The sequence below is a fragment of the Schistocerca nitens genome, chromosome 3 (genome assembly GCF_023898315.1).
Source record: "Schistocerca nitens isolate TAMUIC-IGC-003100 chromosome 3, iqSchNite1.1, whole genome shotgun sequence".
Lineage (NCBI taxonomy): Eukaryota > Metazoa > Arthropoda > Insecta > Orthoptera > Acrididae > Schistocerca > Schistocerca nitens.
The window spans coordinates 942791182-942804737 of record NC_064616.1 but is presented as its reverse complement, the minus strand read 5'-3'; positions in this window follow the sequence as shown (position 1 = coordinate 942804737).

The window sequence follows — 13556 nt, the reverse complement described above, 5'->3', positions numbered from 1 at the left end:
TACAACCCGAAACCTAGGTTGTGAAATAACATTAATAATAAAATTGTCAAACAAGGCCAAAAACAATGTTTGTTTAATTATATAAAGTACATTACGTGCCTCCAAATTTCCTGTCTCATATCAAATTGATAGTTTACTACAGTGTTGGTTGTAGATCCAGATATAATTTTACTACTACTACTTAAGTTGTTTCTGGCACGTTCTGACACGAAAGCGGATTGCTTCTGTTCGCTTTCGAATTCGCCATCCAATTAAATTAATTGTGAATTTTTTGTGTACTGAATTAATAATCAAATCAACAGAATAGGTGACATACACATAGGAAAACAGTATAACTACATAGGGTACTGCAAATAAATGTGAATGAACATGAGGTTTAGCCTCAACAAAATGTAAAACATTCTGACTAACATCTCGAAATATTAGGCCTCCATGTTGTGCTTCAGATACGCCATGTTGGATGTGTTAAAGCAAGCTTTATGAAAAAGGGAGGGGTTTCGTTGAGAAACAGTCGTCACAGTTTAACACGGTTACCTCGATAAAAACATAATACAAGATAATTCACAAGAATATTGGAACCATAATTTGCCGTTGCGTGTTATTCAATTTATTAAGTCATTTAGACATACACTCTTCTAAGTACTGTGGCACATTGCGCTGATAACGTTATCAAGAACTGTCACTGCCTACGATTTGACAGGAGTAACATGTATCACAACCTGTATACTACGAGATAGGACAGATTTCAGACCCCATCGTATTAACTGACACGGATGTCACTGCTAAAGAGCTATATAACACGTTACTGATGTTGGGCTATAAACATGAAAATTGTTTTTGGAAAAAAAAAACATTTTTACTGCAGCTCACGGTGTACAGAAGATGTCATGTAGTGCATATTGCCATGAATGTTCTAGTTCTTCTCTATTCCAGCATTCCGTCATCGTGTTAATCAAAACCTAACGGCGTTTATTTGGAAAATATTTTCATTAATTTTCAGACGTACGAGCCCTCTTGAATCACACAGCTGATACGCAAAGTAGTTCCTCATTAAGAAAAAGCTAAGTGAATTTCTCATAAGGCTATCATTATTTATGTTTTCCTTGGTTCCTCGAAATCGGTTAGGGTGAGTACCAGAATAGTTCCATCAGAAACGACACGGCCGGCATCTTTCTCCATCCTAGGCCAATGTGAATTTGTAAAACGTCCTAAATAACCTTGTCGTCGACTGGCCGTTGGAGCCTAGGTTTACTTCCTTCCGAAGCTACAGCTGGGGAGACGACACGTGCTCGTGGTGAATCTGTGGCGGGAACTGGCGCCTGGCGCACGCATGGCAAGAACGAGTCCCCGGGCAGTGCTCCTGTTGATGCGACGCACATGCGCGACCAAGCAGGACCTCCCTTGTCGCGTCCGCGCCGCTCCCTACCTGCCATTGGCTCTGCCTATCGACCAGAAGGACCCAGCAGTTCTTCTACTAACTGCTTGTAACACGGGTCCACAGCCTTTTGAATTCTTTTTAATTACGTCACGTTCGCTTCTAGCTTTAACCGTTTTTTGAAGTATTTTAGTTTAGGCTGTTGTTTCATTTTCAGTAATCTAAAAGGACATAATTCAACGTATTAAGAAAAACATAACAACATTATGGAAAACGAATCATCATCAGTCTGTTAACGATCACGTACTTACAAAGTCTGATGCTATATTATGGAATATTATTTGGTTAACAATAACGAAAAAATGGTTCAAATGGCTCTGAGCACTATGGGACTTAACTTCTGTGGTCATCAGTCCCCTAGAACTTAGAACTACTTAAACCTAACTAACCTAAGGACATCACACACATCCATGCCCGAAGCAGAATTCGAACCTAAGACCGTAGCGGTCACGCGGTTCCAGACGGAAGCGCCTTTAACCGTACGGCCACACCGGCCGGCTAACAATAACGATCTTGTTGGGTTGTGTCACTGAACAATGACGTAAATTACTGTTGATTTCAACATGATTAAATATTTCTATATACAAATTAACTGAAAAAGTTTAAAGGTTACATTCGGTTAGTTACTAGGGGTATAAAATTCACTTCAACGTCGAAATGTTTACACAGCGACTACGTGTGATATGAGAATCAAACACGGTCCAATCACATTAACGTTACCACTGCCGATGTTCGACTTCAACGAGCAATAACCACACCACTCACAGACGGCAAGTGGCAGCACTAGCAGTGGGAGAGTAGTACTGCATAAAGGTTGTCGCGCGCAGTCGTTGTAATGCGGAATTGGAGCAGTAAATGTGACTTCCAAATGAGCATGATCATTGGCTTCCGGGTCAGAGATGGAAGCATTTCAGAAACGGCTAAGTTTGTAAAATGTTTGTGTGCCACGGTGGTTAAAATAAACCGTGCATGGCAAAATGACGCTATCCAAAACCGGCGTCGAGATACATGTGGTGCAGCATGGGCCACATAGATGAGAAGGGTGAACGACGGCTGCGGAGATGTGTACGGGCGAATAGAAGTGTAGATGGTGAGCAACGGGCCGTCCAGATAAACCCAGGGGCTACCAACAAGGTCTCCTGGCTGACCGTTCATCGGTCAGTATTTTGTATTGCCCTCCGCAGCAGGCGCCTGATTCACATGCGCATGCCGACTGCTGTTCATGGGCGAAGAATCCTGGAATTTGCATGCCAATACCGCAACTCGAAGTTCACTGAGTGGTGACAGGTGGTTTTTTCAGATGAGCCACGGTTATGCTCCTTGGGACAGATGGCCGTTGGCATGTACGGCGTGAAACACATGAAAGTCAGCAGCATGTAACAGTAGTCAGAAGGGTCTACACCTCAGGGGGGGGGGCTTATGGTTTGGGGAATGTTTTCGTGATTTGGTGTCAACAATGTCATATTTCGTTGCAATTCATTGGAAGTTATCGAGTAAAACAGATGTCATATCTGGTATTCCCCAAAGGAAGTATTATAGGCCTTCTGCTGTTCCGTATCTACAAAAACGATTTACGAGACTATCTGCGTAGCGCTCTTAGAACTCATATGACACTGTCATTTTCCGTCTTATGAAGTCATCAGATGATCAAAACAAACTGAAAAACGATTAAGATAAGATGTCCGTACGGTCATATAAGTGGAAATTGATTCTAAATAATGAAAATGAAGTGTCTGCGCGATTATGTCCGAGTGCAAGTTGCTTATCAACTTGCAGCAGCGAAAACTGTTGTAAGTAGGCTGTTTATGTTTTCTTATTGGCAACGTTATGTAGCGCTCTGTATGAAAATCACTGGCTGTGCTGTGTGCAGTCTGTGGCTAGTTTGCATTGTTGTCTGCCATTGTAGTGTAGGGCAGCTGGATGTGAACAGCGCGTGGCGTTGCGCAGTTGGAGGTGAGCCGCCAGCAGTAGTGGATGTGGGGAGAGAGATGGCGGAGTTTTGAAATTTGTAAGACTGGATGTCATGAACTGCTATGTATACTATGATTTTTCAACACTATTAAGGTAAATACATTGTTTGTTCTGTATTAAAATCTTTCATTTGCTAACTATGCCTATCAGTAGTTAGTGCCTTCCGTAGTTTGAATCTTTTATTTAGCTGGCAGTAGTGGCGCTCGCTGTATTGCAGTAGTTCGAGTAACGAAGATTTTTGTGAGGTAAGTGATTTGTGAAAGGTATAGGTTAATGTTAGTGAGGGCCATTCTTTTGTAGGGATTTCTGAAAGTCAGATTGCGTTGCGCTAAAAATATTGTGTGTCAGTTTAAGCACAGTCATGTATTAATTTTTCTAAGGGGACGTTTCATACTGTATAATGCCTTTTCTTGTGTGTATTTATATGCACATAATGTAAAGCTTTACATAATGGAAATTCTTCGCTGCCGCAAGATGATAGGCAACCTGCACTAGAACATAATGGAGCGGACTCTTCATCGTAAGTAACCGAAACATCTTCCCTTTAACAATAATAATTTGTTTACATCATTTAAAATCGTTGTGAGGCACAATTACAGTCAAAAAGACGTTGTCTCACATCTTGTTTTGGTTGTGGGGCACCACTACCTCAAGGAAATTTCATCAAGTGGGGAAAAAAGAAGAAAACTAACGTAAAACGCCAATTAGCCGTCTGAAGATGAACCTGTCGGTTCGAAACCGGTAACGGCGCTGTTTAAATATAGCATTGTAAAACGTTGCTGGTTGCTGTAATCTTCTGTGTAAGAGTCCAACTATATTTTGTACACAGCCACGGGCTCAAAATGTCAGTTTTTGACAAAATAGCATATACTCGATGAATCTGGCTATGTTCGATTGGTAGCATAAAACCGAACTTTCGACGAAGGCTGCATTTACTGATGAGAACTATGGTACCTAGGTCGTCTAAAAGTTTACCTGTCCATATTCAGCTACAAAATAATACCAAGATATAATCATAATGCTACAAGTACTAGATGTACACACAGTACATAGAGTAAACAAACGAATTAACAAGCACCATTTCAGGAGGTATAAGGTGTTTTGAGGACATGTTTAATGCGTTGTATCAAGTGAACCACATTTTCTTCGTAATACGCAAGGAGACCTTTATAATTCTCGACATTCGGATGTAAACATGGCCAAAGATAAGGGTCCACACAGAGAGGAAATTTCGATATCTCAAAGTTACTATCTTTTGCACCGGAGTAACAATATCTACGAAATAAATAAAGATTTCAAGTACAAAATTGACGCCGATTGCTTATCATAAGAATCAAGTATATTTACAGATATCTGATCACAAACAACAATTCGATATTTGCACCAGGACGAAATTGTATATCAAAATACATAGGATTTTGACTACTCAACACAAGGGGCCCTACCATCACAACGTAACAGTTCTATAAAGTTTGAAAAAAATGAACATGGTTCACATGTTGGGATTACTGATACAACTTATTTGTTAAGCTACACTTGTCTTAACGTAGGCTCGGCATCCGTGCCATATTTTGCAAGGCACAATGAACCCTCATTTTAAATATTCCCACATCTCAATTATTTTTATTTTTCATCACATACGCAGCTCGCTTATTGGCACTACTGTTATTACTTACAGGATAGTCGATGAACTTAGTCCGATCTTTGTACGATCCTTGTACCACACGTTGGATAAACCAGAAACTGACACTGATACGGTGCTGAACTGCACACGCGATATCATGAATACGACTTTACAATTTACTTGTTGGAACAAGACTTGACTTGCAGATAACAAGTTTCAGCTTGCTGGCCGTTCGCTTTTACTTGTTGGAACGAGTCACAACTAGCCACCTGATATAAACATTGTGTGTATTGTATTCTTCTCCCCAAAAATGGTAATAGGTCAGGTTTGTTTTTGTGCAGACTCATTTAAGACTAGGATGAAGTATCAGCTGCCTGCTCAGCATTTTATTTTAGCAGATCACAGGTGTTTTGTACAGTTTCGGAATAACTTAGATATGGAAATACTGAAAGTTACAGCCTTCATGTATTTTGACAGATATTTTGGACATGAAAATAACATTGTGATGCTTTACAGAAATATGGTGTTGAATATGACACATATTAATGCAATTTATGTTAAGTGTAAATAATACGATAGTTTTGAATGTGGTGCAAATTTCAGGTGTGTGTGTGTGTGTGTGTGTGTGTGTGTGTGTGTGTGTGTGTGTGTGTGTGGGTCTGTGCGTTTAATTTGAGGGTGCATTGAGCCTTATATCAGCTGTGGTACATTAATCAAACTAAGTTCATTGACAAGTGCAGCTGAACATTTAAGTTAAATCACCTGTGCTTAGTTACACAGTTATTGTCAGTGTCTTTACGTGGGTCAAGAGGACGACTCCTGTGCTTCTTTGTGATTTACTGTTTCGTTTTAGTGACTGATAAAATACTGAAATGTGACTGGCTGTTTCGTTTTAATGGCTCGTAATAATCATACAAACGGAAGGCGTGGCTTTTGACGTCATAGATAAGGGAACGTTCCTTGTGACGTCATGATGCTGACTTCATAGAAAAGGGGGAGTGGCTTCTGACGTCTTGGCTGGGGCACTGATCTGCTCACAAGACGTCACAGTGAATTCTGGTCTTCCTCTATTATTGTCTCGAAGCAGAAAAGGAAAAGGAGATTGTAATATTGTATTGATGAGAACATTTGCAATTACATAAATGCTTGCACTGCGTGCGTCGGAACGTCACTCTGGCCAACTAATGCGAGATACACAGCAGAGGTTCATACAGTGGAGTGAGTATATCGAGGACTCTGATTCAAATCACATTCTGCCCATCCCTAAGGGCGTTTTTCTTACTCAGTATTCCAAGCCTGTACTACTTCTCTAATGAACTCATCATTGACGGGATGTTGATCTCTAATCTTCCTTCTTTTGCAGACTCTCTTCTTCGATGAATTCAGAGGACCCCAGAAGTAGAATATTTTATGACGAGCTATTAAATGATGAGAAAACTATCCTATTGGTCCATTTGACGGCTCAAATCATATTTCTGACAGCTGTGAACTCTTCACTCTGTTAATATTGTATTCTGGAATAATGAAATAATCGATTATAGTTACAAAAATATCGTTAAAAGCGGATTCCGAACTAAACATTGTAGTCTTGCGACAGCATTCCATGCTGTCTACTAACACATTAAGTTAGCAACACATTACGGTGCACACTACAACCTCCAAATATGTCTTGGAACTTTTACATCACTGATCCCAGTCAACAAATTTTCCTGCTTCTTAATCCGAGCAATCATACGACGTTAGCTTACTTGTGTATTTTGAGCGAGGGTGTTTAGCGTGCTGAGTTCAAGAATATTGAGCTTCTTCAGTCTTATAGACGGTCTGAAGCTTATTTTATGCCAGTAATTTAAATTTTAAAACGTTATTTTTGTGGGGGTCCAGAGCCTCAAGGTTTTTTGAGAATGGAAACGTGATCTAAGTAGGCTGTATTCTTTTTAATCTCTGTGCGATCGGCCAATTTCAACATTGGGTCATTTTGAAGTACATGTCTTAAGCTTTCAGCTGCATTCTACATTACATCGCTGTTTCATGTGGGCAGAAATTTACACGTTTACTGTAGTTTCTTGCGTAATTGCATATGTAGCTCCAGTTTTAAATGTGCCTGACATTCTTCTCCCCAGATTCACCCCCACCGCGCCCATCTATTAAAGGTAATATTTCAGGTACACTGTAAATTTGTATTGACGTTCCTATAAACAGTCTCATCAGAAACATGCAAAAACAGATTTACAAAACTGATTTATAATTAATTTATCCAGGTTTTTCGAGATTTTCTTTCTGATGTAAGATCCACTCAGACCTTGCGAGGCCAAATGAGGAGCTGCTTGAATAAAGATGCAGCGGCATCGTTAGGACTCTTCTACTGGCAAAAGCGGCTGGAGGCGTTGGCGACATGCCTATCTCATGTCCCACCATCATTCCCTGATCCGTGTACAGCTTTGTACGCAGCAGGTGGTCAGTCGGAACAGGCCTAATGCCTTACCCATTTGTGGTATTTACTTTACAGGTTTCGAGAGATTTCTGCTGTTGTCGGCTGTTAATGAAATATTGGAAGACAATTATCTGAATTAGCTAACTGACCAAGGTCCATCGTGAATTTTGATACGACCACCAGACCAATTTTGTTACAGGACCTCATTAAAATAAAATAATTGAAACAAGTACTGAGAGTAAAACGGAAACGCAGGAAACATTACAGAATGGACAGCCACAGTAAGGAGACGTAGATTATAGGTGGAGAAATAGGACTGGTGCACTAACTAACTTTATGTGAAATTTGGGGCATTTCAGACAAATGTTTTCATTTCTAAAGCGCCGCAATGTTCGTCTATTTTTGTCTTTTATGGTACCCATTGCGTATTTATTCTGAGGCTACGGGGAGAGGAAGGGCAGTCCCTAAGCCTTGCGTTGGCATGCAACACTTCGTGAATACATCGAAGTAACCTAAATATCTCTTCCGTTCACGACTCTTCATGCTCAAGATATTGATCAGTTTTGTATGGACATTTAGCTAAGTAACAATTGGTATCCCACTCTGTTAGGCGATGTGAGATAACTTCTGACAACATTTGGAAAGATTTGCTATCTTGTCATACAAGAAAGCAACTGTTGAAGAAATAAATACAAAGAAACCAGTTAAATTCACATATTAATCACTTCCACTATTTCTAATTTCTTTTCTAAATAAGTACTATCATAGCCATCACAGGCTCTTTGATGTCTCCAGAGAGTTTAAAGTGTAACACTATAAGTGAAGCCGGCCGGAGTGGCCGAGCGGTTCTAGGCGCTACACTCTGGAACCGTGCGACCGCTACGGTCACAGGTTCGAACCCTGTCTCGGTCATGGATGTGTGTAATGTCCTTAGGTTAGTCAGGTTTAATTAGTTCTAAGTTCTAGGGGAGTGATGACCTCAGAAGTTAAGTCCCGTAGTGCTCAGAGCCATTTTTATAATTGAAAATGTCGTGGTATTTTAAATTCTGTTTGTATAATATTAGGCGATGAACTTTTCTGTGGCAGGCGACCACTGCTTATAGCAAGCCCGCACATTTATCACTGACACGGCAAAGCGAAATAAAAACATTTCATTAGAAACGATACATTGGAGACCATGAGTTCCATATTTTTGTGCTTCTATTTATTTATTTGTTTCCAGTGTTCCATCATCTGCTTGCCTAAAATGGAGCGTGAGTGTAACAGAATTTCCCGATTATATAAATTCCACGTACGGCTCTTTTCGAGGATTTTGGTGTTTACAAAATATTTAGCGTTTAACTACCGCCTCGTTGTTATACCAGTGGAAAACGCTGCTTGTTACACTGAGGATGTTATCTATTTATCCATAGCTCAGTGACCTGCTTAACTCAATACTTTGGCCTCGGCAATAAATTAGATACCATTAAAGGAACAAAGGCATGACGGAGTTTTTAAGTAATGTTATTTTATAGGTAAGTTGAAACATAGACGCAGTTTGTTTACACCACATGTTCTATCAGTTCCAAAATAAACACTTTCTTAAATAGTGTGACTAATCTGGTTAGAATGTTAATACTTGTTTAAGGGACTCTTAGGATCGGTGGCTCATGGTAAATTTCCAGACTCGCCTTCAAAGGCCTGGTGTTCCACTGCCACTCTGTTGTAAGATGTTAATCAACCACTTTATCACTTCTTTCAACGCCATACATAACTCTTTGCTCGTGTTGCCAACAGATGTAATATGCCGGTGTTATGTAGATATTGAGAAGTGATGCTAATCGAGACATAGTAGACATTTGGAAGATTAATTTCACGTTTAGGTTCAAAAACACAAATCAATGAATATTTTTTAATTTGTTTGTACACCTAACCTACTGTTATTATTATCATCACACAGCGACTTTATGTAAGAGCTAATTAGTGTAGGGCCTCCTTGACCAGAACCTGTCACGTTTCTCCGTATCATCTTATTCCAAAAAGTTCACAGAATAATACGTAAAGTATGAAATTTCCTGGCAGATTAAAACTGTTTATTGGACCGCAACTGGATACTAGATCCTTTGCAAATGCCTAGTTTCGAGTCCCGGTTCGGTAGACAGTTTTAATCTGCCAGAAAATTCAAATCATCGCACACTTCGCTGCAGAGCGAAAATTCACTCTGAAAATACGAGGGCTATTCCGAAAGTAAGGTCCGATCGGTCACGAAATGGAAACGACTATGAAAATCCGATAAAGCTTTGCACAGATGTGTTGGGTAGTGTCTCTAGTATAACCCCAGTTAGCATCACGTCGCTCTTCTCATTTCTGAGCTCGCAGTGAGTGCGTAAAGATGTCTAGAAAATAGTGTGTGCCGCCAAGTACGGGGGCCTGGTGAGAAATTTCCCCTGAAGCTATGCAGCTAACATTACATAACTGTCGTGCTGTTTCGTCTTCAAGACAATACTCAGCCGCATTCTGCAGGGGCAATGAAGATGCTCCTGCATCGTTTTCAAATGGAAATGTGAGATTACCCACAATACAGCCCGTAATTGTCTCCCTCTGAGTTTCAGCTCAGGTCACATGAACCGCTGGTTATGAAGACAACATTTCGGCACAAGACAACGAGCCGTAGGCCAGCGTAGAGAATTGGCGGAGAGCACTGGCGGCTGCCTTCTATAGCGAGGGTATGGGAAAGTTGGTACAGCGCTACGATACACGTCTAAGTCGGGTCGGCGACTATGGAGATAAGTAGCTGCAAGGTGTATCTTGAAACACGTATGTTGTGCGGCAGCGATGCTGAGACATTGTAGAATCTCTGACCAGAGCAGTTGCGCTCGACTCGCAGTAGCGAGCAGTCAGTCTGTGTGCAGTAGTCAGTCCTCAGTAGTGCTTGGAGTCGGTTGCTAGCAGTAGCGGAGAGCAGTCGGCGGGCGTCGGCATCGCAATGGTCGAGATTCAGGACGAGGTATAATTTATTTAAATAAATAATCATGCAGCTTTGCGCTCATCAGATAATGTAACGAACAGTCATTGTAATTTAACTTTCAAAAATCGCCCCCAATAATAATTTTGATTTAAAAGCAATTTTAGAGACAATCATTCAAATTTCCTTCCATTTCCTTTTAATAAAGATTTTTAAAAGGTACTTCCAATGCTTTTCATGCAAGCAACAGAGAACAATAAGAGCAGAATTTTGACATGCAGTTTCACTAAGGTAAGAAATTTATTCTCGTTTCGCACAGGGCAAACACCGACTTTTCGGTTGAATTGAGTTTAGGTTATCATTACAGTTTCATTATCATGGGATTAGCGTTCATTATTTAATGGGAACTTGTACTTGAGTCAGATAGCGAGCTTTCATTTAATTGTCTTTGCCATTAATATTCTTGTGGGAGTTTATACTTAGCTGTGGCACCATTACTAATAAATATTGTTTTTTATTTTAGAAAGTGTTGTGGGGAGGTTACACTTGGCGACCCTGCCAGGATCGTATTTCGTAGAGAATCTTTTGAAAAACAGTCAGATATCTGCTCTTATTTGCTTAAATATAATTTTAATTTGGCGCAACGCTTTTACTAATTTGTGACTTTCTTTCCTTAGATCATCGGCAATTCGTTGCTCTGTTGTATTTGTGTGTTGATTTTGCATTGTGTTTATTTGTTTTGTGATTAATTGTGACTATTGTGAAAATGCCGCGAAAGACTGTGAATAGTGTATCGCGAGGTATTATGAACGAAACAACCGAATTAAATGACTTCATCAATAGTACCAGTGACACGCAGTGTAAGGATGATAATCCTGCGTTCACTAACAGTCAGTGCGTTTCAACCACTTGTCTTACTGCTGAACATATAGCATTCTTGCAACAAATGTTTAATCAACTTAATGAAAGTTTCAAAAAGACGAGTGAAACATACGACAAACTTAATGAAAGTTTCAAACAGACGAATGAAACGTACGACAGACTTAATGAAAGTTTCGACAACCACTTCAAACAACTTAGCGAAACAATTAATGAAAGTTTCAATCTGACGAATGAAAAACAAGACAACCTTAACGAACGGAACAAACAAGTTAGTGAACAGAGTACAGCTGTTACCGTGCAATGTCAGGACATTAAAGAACCATTACGTGTGAATACTAAGGCTTGTGCTAAAAACAGTAATAAAGAAGTTGGCACTGTTGCACAAGAATTAAGTAGTGCACGTGTAGGTACAACAGAATCACATAAAGTCGAAATTAATGCAGTTACTGAACAATGTTCAGCATACGCAACACATATCCACGAAATTAATGCAGTCACTGAACAATGCCCTAAAAACGCAGTACAGATACACGACGAGTTTAATTTAGAGTCAGTGGAAATTTCACACACTCTGAATACGGAAGTCAATAATAAAAGTGAACGCCAGAACAACCAAATTGACGAAAATATTAAAGTAACAGAATTAACAACTATTTCAGTCACCAATACGTCACAGAATCTGCCACGTTGCGAGCATTTGTCAGAGTCACGTAGCGCGTATAATGTGAGCAATTTACAGAGACTACGCGACTTAAAATTCGAAAAGCTACGCGACTTAAAAGCTGAAAAGCTACGCAAGTTGAAGTACGAAGTGACACAGACAAACAGATTCTCGCACAAACCTGAACGTTTTCTTAAAATCAGTGACGAGAACGTACATTACGAGCAATTTGCATTTGTAAAAAAATCTAAGGAACATAATAATGACAGAGTACAGATACACGATTTGAACTGGTTACGTCGATTTATTTTCGTACTTTCACCACTATTACCTGTAATGCAGAAACTAACTTTGAACCTGATACGACAATTTGCCATTGTATTTTCATCAGCATTGAGTGTAATACAGAAACGACAATTAGCATGGATACAGCAATTTATTTCTGAATTTTTACCGACATTGCCTGTAACACAAAAGCTGAAATTTATTTGTAGCGCGTAATAGACCTCAGGGGATTCATTACGCTTTAATGAATATGTGCCGTAGCGAGCATAGGGCCCCGAGCTGTAGTAGTGCTGTTTCATCTTTAGTTTTCTGCACTGCTACCTTCTCTTCTACTATCCTTTATATCTATCAAAACAGCTCTTTAACTTTTGCTCTACCTAGAATTAAGAATATGTACTGAACACCGGATATGACAATTTTACCGAATGTGACAATTTTCAGTAGGCACTCCCGTAATGACAACTAACAACGTAATTTTAATAACAGATAAAATAGTAATCATCAGTATATGTAAAATTAGCAGTAACAGCAACCACATTTTTGGTAACAATAGACGTTTTTCACCGTAACAGCATGAAAGTCAGTCGCTTAGCATACGTAACCAACAATGTAATGTACAAGCTTTAATGTTTCGCCGCGTGCACGTATAGTCCCAGCTACAACAAATAGTAACGCACAGCAGAGAAATAACTACGTACAGAAAACACAATATTTCGACTCGTATCGCAATGCGCCGTATAGAAGTGACTATTATGACGAACGTAAAATTAACGAGCACAATTTTTCAGCGTACATTTAATAACAGTCGATCCTTTCAGCAGCAAGAACATCAGCAACAACATATTATAACGAATGAAACAGACAATAGGTGTCATCCATAGCGTAAGATGTCAGGAAGAAATAATAGTACAGTTCAAATGGTCAAAATACCACAGCATCGTCCCGTAAATAACAGCACGTATGACAGAATTTGACGAGACACAGTACAGGTAGTCTATTCCAGTAACGTAAGCAATACTTATTGACACGCAGAATTTTGTTCACGAGAATGTTATTTGAAATATGCTTTGCTGAATACACCACTTTTATCGCACACAGATCTTACCAGGAATTTTTCTATTGGCACCGACAGTTCCAACACAGCTTTAGGCGTACATATTTTTCAGGAAATTGAAGAAGATGGGTCAATAGTAATTAAAAACATCGCATTTGCAAGCCGCATTTTGTCACCTGCTGAACGAAATTATTCCGTTACTGAACTAGAAACATTATGTGTTGTATGGGCTTTTACGAGATTTCGGCACTTTCTTTATGGCAGACATA